A 12,705-nucleotide genomic window follows, 5' to 3' on the forward strand; every position below is an offset into this window, starting at 1 on the left:
CCCTGCCCCCCCCCCCCATGCAGATTAATCCAGCGCGGAAGATGGGGTGAACAAGTTGGGGAGCACGGGTGGGAGTGTCCCTGATCGGGTAGCTGGCCCTGAGGTGAGGCGAGCTTCACTCGGGTATGGGGTGGGCAGGGCAGGAGGGACCTAAGACCCTGGGTAAGAGGAAGCGGCGGGCGTCGGAGCGCAGGAGAGAGTCTTCTAGGCTACAGGTGCCAACAGCGCGCGGCAGATTCCGAGGCAGGACCTGCGTGCGCTCCCCGCACCCCGTGGGGTCTGCAGCGGGGGCAGCTGCACGCGCGGAGGGCGCGGGGCCTCTCACCTCCGAGTGCCTGCTGTTCAGCTCCAAACACGGAATAAATGACCTTCCTTGCTGCATCTGGAAAATGTAGCAGTTCGATGCCTCCCCGTAGCCTTCAGGATCCCGTCCAGGCCCTTGACCTCGGCCTTCGGGTCCTAACCGGATCTCCGCCGGCTTCTCAGGGTCTCCCGCTCCCTCTCCCCCTTTCTCAGGACCCGGAGCGTCTGTCTATCCCGGGGCTCTGCCCTTTCCCCACCTTCGCCTACGCCTCCCCGACCCCTGCCCTCCTCCTGTCTGTCCGTCTGTGCCCCATACTACCCTCTCAGGGGTCTTCCCGGGAAGACCACCCCTCCCTCCTTGAGCTCCTGCGGCACCCAGAGCTCTCCCCACCTCCAGCAGGGTTCACCCCACTGCATTTCACCCACTGGCTCCCTCCCCGCCGGCGAGCGCCTGGAGGGTCCTCACGGTGCCAGAACTCACTTTGCATCTCTGAGCCCCAGAGTGGGGACAGGTCCCAAGAGAGCTCAATAAATCCAAGTAAGGGCCTCTGACTAGACAGTTACCCTGAAAGTTTTCTTGGACTTTGCACACACCACAAAAGACAACAATAACAATAGCGGCAAAGGTACAAGTCTCCCCCCTCATTAGACCAGTTTCAAAAATGCCTGATGAGGACCGTGCCGCTCACTCCTGGTCATATGGGTGGGGGGTGGGGGGGGCAGACAGCCCCCGACCCCAGGCAAACAAGTCATCCCGTAAGGCGGGGGGCGGGAGATGGGCTCCCACCGGCTTCCTGCCGCACTCCGCCCCGCGGGGAGGGAGGGGAGCGCGGGGCGAGAGGTGCGGCGGGGTCCCGGGGTACCCGGAGCTGGCGCGGCCAGGGATCCGGGCAGGGCCTCCGACGCCCGGCGCCCTCCCCCCGGCTCAGCCCGAACGCGCGGCCGGCCCGGGGCTGGGGGGTGTGTTTCCCCAACCAGGGGTCCCCGGCCCGAGCCCCCAGCTTCACGCGGCTCCGCAGCGCGGGCGGAGCAGGGACCGGGCCGCCGCGTGGGCACCGGGCCGCACCTTCCCCCGGTTGGGGACCCGAGGCACAGCCCTGACCCCTGCGCCGCACGCGCCACCCCCTTCTTGGGTTTGGAGAACCGGGTGGGGAGACAGGTGCCTGAGGGTTCCTTTTCTCTTCTTCCGCGTTCCCTTTGAGCGCGCTTCCTTGGCTTCTATCAGTCTCTTTTCTCCTCCCCCTCCAGCATGTCGCCGTTGAGTTTTGATTTTCCCTCCTTACTGAAATGACACATGCCAGGCTCCTGAGAGCCAGGAACCTCAGGCTGACTCCCCGCCCCCTGCCACCTCTCTCCGGACCCTGGTGGTCCCAGGACGCACCACACCAGCATTTAGGTGGGGGCTTGTTGGACGTACAGAGCCTTAGGCCCATCCAGACCTAGTGAGAGGGAAGCTACATTAACCAAGCTTCCCAGGTGATGCATGGCACATTAGAGTTCGGGGAGCCTTGCGCTAGGTATCTTGGGGGGTCGTCCTCAGGCGCCTACTCCCCAGGGTCCTTGGGTCTTCCAGCTCCAGACACAGCCCCTTTCTGGGGCGGACAAAGCTATTTCCTGGAGAGTCCACAACACCTCCCCAGCCACTTGTATGGTGCTCACTCTTACCCCCTTGGCCATCTGTTAAATAAAATTTAGTGCACGCTTTCACAAATGCAAGCCCGTTGTAAAACAAAAGTAACTTTGAAATAAGGCAGAATGCAAAAGTCGCCAATAGTCCAACCCTCTTCCCCCGCGACAAGTCACTGTCCAACATTGTGGCAACGTCCTTCCAGACTGTGTAAGGGTTTGTTACCGCCTTCTTTGATTTCTTAGCGCCTCTTGGACGGCCTTCCACATCAATACAAGATTCACCGACCCCTTTAACAGTATAGACCTGCACCAACCCATCCCCTTTAGATTCTCCCCTCCTTTGCCTGTTCAGCCTCGAAAAGCTGGTCAGAACCGGAAACTCTGAAAATGTGTTTCTACCCTGTGTGCCCTTGTGGTGGGAGGGACCTGGGGGTCCAGGCTCCTGCCCAACAAGGCACGGTAGGTGCTCCCTTCCTGGCTCCCGCTGGGCTCTCAGCAGCACCAGATTCTCCTCTGAAGAGTCTCTCCCTCCCAGCAGGTATACTGGGAAGAATTGGTTTCCACTTTGCTTACAGTCCGGGAAGCCGAACCCACGTCTGAGATGTGGGTTGGCTGTGTTCAGTGTGTGAAGAGAGCCTTCCTAGTCTGGGACCGTGACCAGGGCAGAACTTGGGGTCTGTGATTTTGGACGATGCAGGAGTTTTAGCCATTCAGTTCCCTTATTTTCTGTTCCCACTTCCAACCCCAAAGAGCATCCACTTCTGGGTTGACTCTAAGGCCAGGTCTAAGCAAAGAGGCCATTCTGCTTAAGCGGTAGGTACAGTTTTGACTAGAAGAAGAAAAAGAAGAGGAGGAGGGAGAGGAAGAGGAGGGGGGCAGAACGGGAGAGGAGGAGGAGGAGGAGAAAGAGAAAGAAATCACATCATATAAACCGCAATTCTCTCTTCTTTAAAACATGCTTGAATAGGCGCTGTGTAGCATATGCCTAAAATTAAACTCCAAACAGTTTAAAGAGTATTTGATTAAAAGCAAGTGTCCCTGGCGCTTCCTTCCCTCGGGTCCCCAGAGGAACTACTGTTACAGTTTCTTGTGTATTCCAGAAACACACACACACACACACACACACACACACCCCTAGGCCAGCACACCACCAACACACATATTTACAAACATACACCTTCTTCTCAAACACCCTCACCAAGGTGGTCAGAGGTGCAAGGAGCCTCTCCTAATCTCAATGAAGACAGTTTCCTCCGCCTCAAAAGCAAGCACCACAGCATCAGAATCTGAGAACACCAGCGTCCTGATGGTACTTTTTCTGCTCCCCTTTAATCACTGCAAGCTAGGACAGTTCAAGCCCCAGGTGACGAGAGATCAAGGAGCTTCCTGCACTGAGACAGCTTCTTCCAAGTGTCCCCAAGACAGGACTTTTAGTCACTGCCAGAAACTTGCAGAGGAGTCCTTTTTTTTTTCATATATAATTGCAAAATCAATAGTACGCCTTCTATCTGGAGGGCAACGAGGCAAAGAGATATAGACAGACATACCTTAAAGAATATATATAAGACCTCAAGATGAAGCTAATTAGTTATTGTTATTTTTGTTTGTTCGCTGAATAGGTAATATATTCACAGAGTTCAAAAAAATTTTTAAATATAACGAAAAGATTGCGGCCCTTGTCCCCCAGCCACCTTGTTCCCTTGCTTAGTCACTGTCTCGATCATTTCAGAGACAGTCGCTGCAAATGCAGGCAAAAATGTATGTTCCCCTTTTTATACAATTTTGCACGTGCTGTTTTCCCCACCTTGCTTTTTCCAGTTAATATTGGGCGATCTAAGTGATCTTGGAGATCATTTCTTCTCAGTGTATTAAAAGCTCCTTCCTTAAAAAAGTTCATCCTTCTGTAATATGGATGTACTGTAACTTATTTAGCTATCAATTTGTCTTATTTGTCTTTCAAATGTTGAAAGACATTTAGATTGTTTCTGATTTTTTACTGTTACAAACAATGCTGCGATGAAATACCTTGTAGATTATTATTTGCATATATGTCCTAAGGATAAATTCCTAGAATTAGTATCATTAAGTCAGGTAGTCTGTGCCGTTGGTAATTTTGATAGATGCTACCGCGTTGTTACTTAAGTAGTATCCAAATTTATGTTGCGATGTAGAAGAGATACAGCCTGGCTGACAGCTCATTTAAATGTTGAGTTTTTATTTTCCTGAGTCCAGAGAAAATGTGATCTCTAATTTGGATGTCAGAAGAGGTGACGGGCGGACCACTGTGACTCTGCAGGATAGAATAATAAAATGTCATTTCCCCCTTTAAAACGTCAAGCTACAAATTCTAATAGATTTCAACATCTGGTACCATTTCCAATCCTTCTCAAGATGTACTAATGACTTTTTCCACACAGTTGGGTAGAAGGGTCCAAGAATCTTTATGCTTTGGGCATGATAATTCAGATATTTACTGGGCTCCTTTCTTGTGCCATGAACTGGCCTGTGCAGGGGACCAGCAGTGAACAAAACAAATAGCATCTCTGCTCTCAAACCCGTTAACAAAAGTAATTACTATCATGGTTCTTAGTGTAATTTATTTTGATTCTCTCAGTGGCTGTGTGAGGTGGTTAGAGTGGGGTGTGTGGGATACAGTTACTGCCCCCCACCCAGCACACTGCTGATGGTTCCTCCAGATCTGTTCCGGTTTCTGTATAGGACTTCTGGCTGGACACGTGGCCACCGGAATAAGGACTGCGTTTCCCAGCCTCCTTTGTGACCAAGTTCTGGCCAAGGGGATGTGAACAGAAGTGGTACGTGCAATTTCCAGAGGCATCCTCCAAGTGAGGGAGTGTGTTCTTCTCGTTTCACCTTGACTTCCTGCTGTCTGGGATCCCGACGTGATGGTCAGGGCTGGAAGAGCCGCTGGAGTCATGAGGTGGCCATGGGGCCACATAGGAAAGAGCATTAGGAGAGAAGGAGCCTGGGTTCTTGATACTGTGGGGTTCCAGGCCTCCCCAGGACCCGTTCTCTGGTCTCTTAGGTGACTGCAACACCATCTCCCTGCTGCCAATGTCTTTGTTACATCAGTTGAGCCTGAATCCTAACTAATGCCCAGGGCAGAATCATAACAAGACGGGAGACTTGCGATATTGCATTGTATGAGGCCACCCTCTCTTGAGAGGAGGCTCTAAGGGAAGGGCGAGTGAGCACGTGTGGTCACGCACCGTGTCATTCAGGAAGTGGTGGTGGTGGTTGGACTCATTCTGGAGGCTTCTATAATGGATGGTGTGGGTCCTGATGGCCCCTTTACTCTTCCTGGTAGTGTCTTTTCATGATATGTAGCAAAGGCTCCTGGGCAGATAGCGTCGATGTTTGCCCAGATCCCTTTCTACCATTTCTCTGCACCCTTCAGGCTGTGGTGAGCTTCATTTTCAATGGCCAGCACCTCTGACTGATCTTTGCAGGGCCGTGCTTAGTTGCCTGGAGCCGATTTGCTGAATGTGGAGAGGGCTGATGGCACAGACCTTCTTACTTCTGGCTCAAGGCAACTCCAGAGCATAATTTCTACCCCAAGGATGCCCCGTGGGTTCAGGTTGAAGCCCAGACACTTTAGCACTTTGGCCTGAGATCTTTTCTTGGCTTTCTCCTCTGGCCTGGCTCCTCGGTGCCCTGGCACCGCTTTGATAAATCACTTAGCCATGAACACCCATGTCACTATAACCAGCGGTGCTCACACGGGAGAAGGACAGCTCTGTATCATGTGGCAGTCTGTGTATAGTGCCCCTCTGCCCAGATGGCTGCTCCAGCCACCTTATCTTGTTGCTTTGTCTTCCTCTCTTCTGTTGCAACCTCTCTTTTGTGTTGATGGCAGCCCCGGCTCCATCGGCAGGAAGGAGAGGGGCAAGTGGAAGCCACATCACCTTCCTTGAAGGTAAGGCCCAGAGGCTGCAGGCAGGACTTCTGCTCACAACCCATTGGCCTCTTTTAGTCACATGGCTACACCTAAAGGCAAGTGAGGCTGGGAAATGTAGTCTTCAGGTGAGGGGCCAGGGGTCACCAATTACAGCCAATGAGGAGCTCCCACACTAACAGAGATGGAAGAGAATGGATTTTGGGGGCCGGTGGAGTGGTGGTGGGGCAGCAGTTGCTGTCACACCTAGGAATCACTACGTTAAATGCTACAACTAAATTTTTGTATGGCTGCTGATGTGGGACTTGCTTCGAAAGTATCCCTTTAGCTGCTACGACCAATTCCAAGGCAGCCAGCTGTGGACGCCCCAAAGTACTGTTTCTGGAGAAGTCCTTTTCAACACCTCCAGCATAGTTGTTGGCGACCCAGGCATAGAGGTGGAAACTGAGGCCAACACAATGGAAGGGGGGAGGGTGCAGACAGAGCTTTGACAGAAAGCTGATGTGAAGTGGGTGGCACAGGTTTCCTGGAGATGGGCATCTCTGATAAGAAAAGGAGTGGACTCAGCATGAGAAACTGGGGGGAGGGGGGAGGCCAACCTTGGGTTGAATGGTGCCCCCCATATATGCCCATGTCCAAATCATTGGAACTTGTGAATGTAACTTTATTTGGAAAAAGCATCTTTGTAGCTGTAATTAAGAATCTTGCGACCATCCTAGAATATTCAGGTGGGCCCTAAATGAGTGACAAGTGTCTTTATCAAAGCAAGGCACAGGAAGATCTGAGACAGACAGAAGAGCAGACAGAGAGGAGAAGGCCATGTGAAGAGAGAGGGGCAGAGGCAGGAAGGATGTGGCCACAAGCCAGGGAGCACCTGAAACCATTGAAGCTGGGTGAGGAAAGGAAAGATCCTCCTCTAGAACCTTTGAATGAAACCCAGTTTTACTGACACCTTGATTTCAGACTTCTGACCTCCAGAACCATGAGAAAATAACTGTCTGCTGTTCTTTTTTACTTTTATTTTTCATTAAAATTTTTTTAATGTCTATTTTTGAGAGAGAGAGAGAGAGAGAGAGAGAGAGAGCACAAGTAGGGGAGGGGCAGAGAGAGGGAGACACAGAATCCAAAGCAGACTCCAGGCTCCGAGCTGTCAGCACAGAGCCTGACGGACGTGGGGCTCGAACTCGTGAGCAGTGAGTTTGAGATCATGACCTGAGCCAAAGTTGGACGCTTAGTCGACTGAGTCACCCAGGCGCCAACTGTCTGCTGTGGTAAGTTGTTTGGCAGACCAGGAAAAGCTTGCAAAGCAGGCACAGACTTCGGCTTGGAGATGGGGCAACCGTGCTGTAGATCTGTGAGGATAGAAAGGTAACTAGCCTTTGTCTCTCTGGGTCCACTCTCCGCTACCTTCACCCTGGTCTCTGCTCCTGGCTTCCTCTGGTCGGGCTCTGACAGCCTCGGGGAAGGAAGGAAACGGAGGCATTTATCTCCCAGGCTTCCCCCCTTGGAGGCCCTACAGTGGGAAGTCACTGTTCCTCCTATGGCAGTCTGTTCTGCCCTATTCTCTTTCTTCCGGGCTCTGGTAACCTCTCTCTCCCTTGTCCTTTTGGGCCAAAGGGTGGAAACAACACAAACACTCCTAGCTCAAATCTTACACTACCTCTTGAGGTCCCCCTACACCCCGGCCCTGTCTTTGTAAGTAGTCCCTTTGTAAATTAACCTTCAGCAAAGTATCTTATCTTGGCTGTGCTCTTTCCTGTTGGGACCTTGCCTGGCAGAGCTCACCAGGAGGCCCCCTCACCTGCTTTTGTCAAGGATGGGGATCAGCGTAGACGTGTAGAACTTCAGAAGGTGAGGGGCGAGTTTCCCGAGGGCCAGAACCCTGCCAGGGGGAGTTCTAGACATTCTGAAAGGCTAGGAGGGGCAGGCTTCGGGAACGGGAGCCAGTTTGCTACACAGAGCTCTGCGGAAGCCTTCTTTGTAGAAGAGAAATGTAAGAGTCCAGAGGGAAGGCCATGGGATGGCAAACGGGACACGTGACAGAAGAGGAAGGGATTTAAGCAGAACATAGAGAGCGTTCAAGGACACCTCCCTGGTTAACAGGAGACCGCTACAGTTTTCTCCGAACTAATTTATTAATCGTGAGTGAATTAATAATGCACCGATTATTTATTTTCTGATAGTAAAAGGCATGCAGGGTCCTCATTAGAAAGTTTTGAAAATATGGGCCTTCTAGGTGTGGCAACCTTGGAAAAGCCAGGGTTTTATGGTAGTGCAGGTGAGAGAGGATAAGGATCCTGTTGTGAGCCGAATTGTGTTCCCCACCCCCCAAATTCCTACGTGGAGTCCTTAACCCCCAGGACTTCAGAATGTGGCTGTATTCGGATACAGGATCTTTAAAGAGGTAATTAAGTTAAAGTGAGGTCATTAAGTTGGGCCCCGATCCACTAGGACCCAAAGACACAGATACACAGAGAGAAGATAACATGAAGACGAAGGCCGAAGGCGGCCATCTCTAAGCCGAGGACAAGAAACCAGTCTTGCTGACAACTTGATCTTGGATTTCTAGCCTCCACGACTGTGAGAAAAGAAATTTCTGTTGTTCGAGGCTCCCTGTCATGGCAACCTTGGCACACTGATGTAGATGCCAACCTCGGGCAGTGGCAGGGATATGGAGAAAAGGGGACAGCTGGAAGGCATTCTTAGGAGACCAAATCAGCAAGCTTTGGGGACTGACTCCATATGGACAGTGGGGTGTGGAGTAGCCTAGGGTCTTGTTAGTTTTCTAAGGCCGGGTAGCCTGATGGATGGGGTTGCCACAACTCATCGACCAAGATGGGGATTCCATGGGGGAGAGCTGGTGTGTGAATACGGTGAGTTGGGAGCCCATGTCTGTGGGGACGTCCGGTGGCCACATGGGGACGCTGTCCAGGGAGTCGAGCCAGAGGGCCGGAGGGAGGCACAGCCGCGCATCCGCGTGAGTGGAAATCAGCGGGCAAGTAGACCGGCTGCTAGACCCGGGGGGGACGCCAACATTTATTTTGCGTCTGGAAGGAAGAGCCCATCATCTATGGCGCTGATTGTCTGTCTCGCAGCTGTTCACGTTTATGAGGCTGATTCCAAAATATTGTTTGCCTCCTCTAATTTCTCTTTCAATCCATTGTTTCAGAAATTCCCCAGATAGGCACGGACCGACTACTCCCCAAATGCTAAATTGGTCAAATTAGGGGGAAGGCTGTCTGTTTAACCTACCCCTGTGATTATTTGGTACATATGGTGTTAGCATGCTGGCTTCCAGGCTCTACCATATGTGCAGGTAAGCGTGGAGCTGGCCGGGCAAACAATGAGCTGTGTCGCTCTCAGCGATCAACGTTCTTACCTCTTTGCACGCCGCCCGCCTCCCCTCTTTAAACGTCTTTTCATTTGAAAAATGCATACGGAAATGTTGTTGGAAATGTATACAGGTGGAAACAACTGTGTCGGCTGAGAACGATGATGCTATTCTTGTGATTATTGTTATCTTATTAATGGTCACAGCTAGCATAGATTGTACGATTACTATGCATCGGGCCCTACACTGTATCATTTTTAGGATATACAGCCTTCTAGTTAGATCCATGGTTCTTAAACTATGGAGGCTACAATGTTTGAGTTTTCTATCAAAGTGCAGGCTCTGGGTTCAGGCTGCGTGGGTTAGAATTCTAATATCCTCACTTGGTAAAACTCGGGCCATCCCGGGGAAAGCTACTTAGCCTTCCTGTATCTCAGTTTCTTCATCTATAGTAGACATTCTTCACAAGGTTAATGTGAGGGATCATTGAATGATATATGGAAAGCACTTAGAACAGAGCCTGGGACATAGTAAAAGCTGAAAGAATGTTAGCTGTAAGTATTCCAGATTCCTGGGAGTATTCCAGGATTTTTTAATATTTTTAAAATATTTTTTATAGGCATATAAAAAATAATATAATATAATATAATATAATTATATAATAAATATAATAAATATAATATATAATATATATAAATATATAAAATATAAATATATTTATATAATATATAATATATATAAATATATAAAATATAAATATATTTATATAATATATAATATATATAAATATATAAAATATAAATATATTTATATAATATATAATATATATAAATATATAAAATATAAATATATTTATATAATATATTTATATTATATAAATATATTTATATATTATATATTTATATAAATATATAAATATTTATATATATTTTTATATATATATAATTTTTTATATTTATATTATATAAATATTTATATATTTATATATATTTATATTATATAAATAAATATATAATATATAAATATATTTATATATTATATATATATTATATTATATATTTATATATTATATTATATTAATTATATATTATATTATATTATATTATTAATATAATAATATAATAGGTCATTTGTAATATAATATATAATTTACAATATATAATTTATAATATAATAGATCATTTATAATATAATAGATCACTTATAATAGAATAGATCATTTATAATATAATATCTTGGTGCCTCAGTTGTTCATCTAAACCCGAAGTTTTCTTATTTGTCTAATATTCTGCAAAACACCTGCACCCTTCTGTGCCTTTCTGTGGACTTTTATACAACCCACCATTCTGCATTAAGGCTAGATGAATGACCACGTGTTTCTGTTCGAGAAATTGCCCCCTCCTTTGAAAAAAAAAAAAGAACATGCTTGTGCCACGTCTTTCCCACAACACGTCTGGGATTTCAGTTACTTCTCAAACGGGGTTGTTACCGTGTTTCTGCTTTTAAACCCAAGCATTCGGTCCACTCTTCAGAAAGTTCTCCAAAATCCCTTCCCGAGTGGTGCCAGGCCCTCTCCTGCCTGACATTTTATTAAGAATTAAAAATAATGAAGCCGGCAGAGATACGGAGAGAGAGTCATTTAGAAACCTGGTCTCATGGCTGTTAATTTGTTGACAATGTGGTGTCTGTGGGGGAAGGGAGAGGGCAGGGAGGGAGAGGGCAGGGTCCAGCACGGCCATGCTCGACCAGGCCTTGCATTAATGGAGTAACAGCTGAACTAAGTGTTGGGACTGAAAACATCAAAGCCTGTAGTCTTTGAGATACCATTTCTTCTATTCCGCGATGTCAAAGGTGGCTGCGAATATATCCAGCGCTTTCTGGGTGGCATTGTTTAAGATGCCGGGCCCAGCAGATGGCCCCCAAATGCACCTCAGCCTGGTCGAGTAGGGACCACATATGATGGTATAGTCTTCTCATTAGCAAACAGGAAAAAAAGGAAAAAAAGGCAAGGATGAGAAAGGAGAGAGATGAAAAGAATACACAAAGACATTTACATATTTACATTGTCTCCCTCGCATTTCAAATTCCCCTTTAGCTGAAGCTTCCTGGGCTTGCTTTTCTCCTTCTGTTTGTATATTTACTTGTGCTAAATAGATTATGGTAATCAGGCACATAAATGCATGCAACTGTTATTATGGCATTTTAATCACAGAGTTTGTCACTGGAAGCCTTCATTAGAATTCTCATAATCTTACTTGTTAGTGTAACAAACAGTAATAATGCCAAGGAGCTTGGATTAAGGCAGAGCCATTCAGACTTTAAAAGAGGAATATGGAAATGTTGTCAAATCTCCGCATTACTTATTGAAATGTCACATAAACAGTTCGGACTCTAAATATCTTACTCATTATAAGGATAGGAAACCAGGCAACCCAAAGATAGTAATTATGTCTTTCTGCTGAGCCCTACAAACATATGCCTTCCAGAGTCTTCCTAACTCCCCGAAATAACTGGATGGTTCCATACAGAGTCCTGGCCATATGTTATTATTGTGAAAATCAGAACAATTTATTATCGTATAATTTCATTTATTCTACGCGAAGCGGTAAGTATGTGTGAACACGAGCCTGTATCAAAAGTTCCTAATTCTCACTGTCTTTCAATTTTGATTAGTTGCCAAGTTGGTAGGAAAGATCGCAGTGGTTTATTTGTTTGTTTGTTTTCCGAGGAGTCAATAGCATAGCTATATGCAGGAGAATAAAACACTCTTTCTGGAAAGAGTGTGGCCTTGCATACAGGTCTAAGCACGGGAACACAACAGATTGACAGATGACCATCCTGGGTTTGCTCAAGCCCCAAATTTATTCTTTTTGGGTTTTTTTTTTTTTTGAGTTTATTTATTTATTTTGAAAGAGACAGACAGTGTGAGTGGCGGAGGGGCAGAGAGAGAGAGAGAGAGAGGGAAAGAGAGAACCCCAAGCAGGCTCCGTGCGGCCAACGCAGAGCACGACGTGGGGCTTGAACTCGCTGACCGTGAGCTCATGACCTGAGCTGAAACCAAGAGTCAGAGGCTTAACCGACTGAGCCACCCAGGCGCCCCTCAAGCCCTGAATCTAGATGTGACCTGTAAGTTCTGCGGGAAGCCCTACTTCAGTTACCCGTGGCTGCATGACTAGCGGCTTCAAGCAATAACAGTGCATTGGGTGTACGATTTTGTGGGCTTCCCAGGCAGCGCTTCTGCTAAACTTGGCATTGGCTGAGACGCTGAGACGGCTGGCAGGTCCGACGTGGATTCTTAGCTGGGGCCTCAGTTCCTGCCTCCTGGGCCACCTCCCCACAGCTGCACGACAGCTTGGTTCAAGAAGAAGAACTCCCAGGGGGCGCCGGGGTGGCTCAGTGCGTTAAGCGCCTGACTTCGGCTCAGGTCATGATTTCATGGCTCGTGATTTCAAGCCCCGCATCGGGCTCTGTGCCGACAGCTCAGAGCCTGGAGCCTGCTTCGGGTTCTGTGTCTCCCTCTCTCTCTGCT

General features: G+C 47.8%; 1 long non-coding RNA gene across 1 annotated transcript in view; it reads left to right on the forward strand.

Annotated features, from left to right (window-relative positions):
* The window catches only part of LOC122230270, a 48,502-nt gene that overhangs the window by 389 nt on the left and 35,408 nt on the right, over positions 1-12,705 (forward strand). The window lies entirely within an intron of this gene.

The sequence above is a fragment of the Panthera leo genome, chromosome C2 (genome assembly GCF_018350215.1).
Source record: "Panthera leo isolate Ple1 chromosome C2, P.leo_Ple1_pat1.1, whole genome shotgun sequence".
In the NCBI taxonomy this organism is placed as follows: Eukaryota; Metazoa; Chordata; class Mammalia; order Carnivora; family Felidae; genus Panthera; species Panthera leo.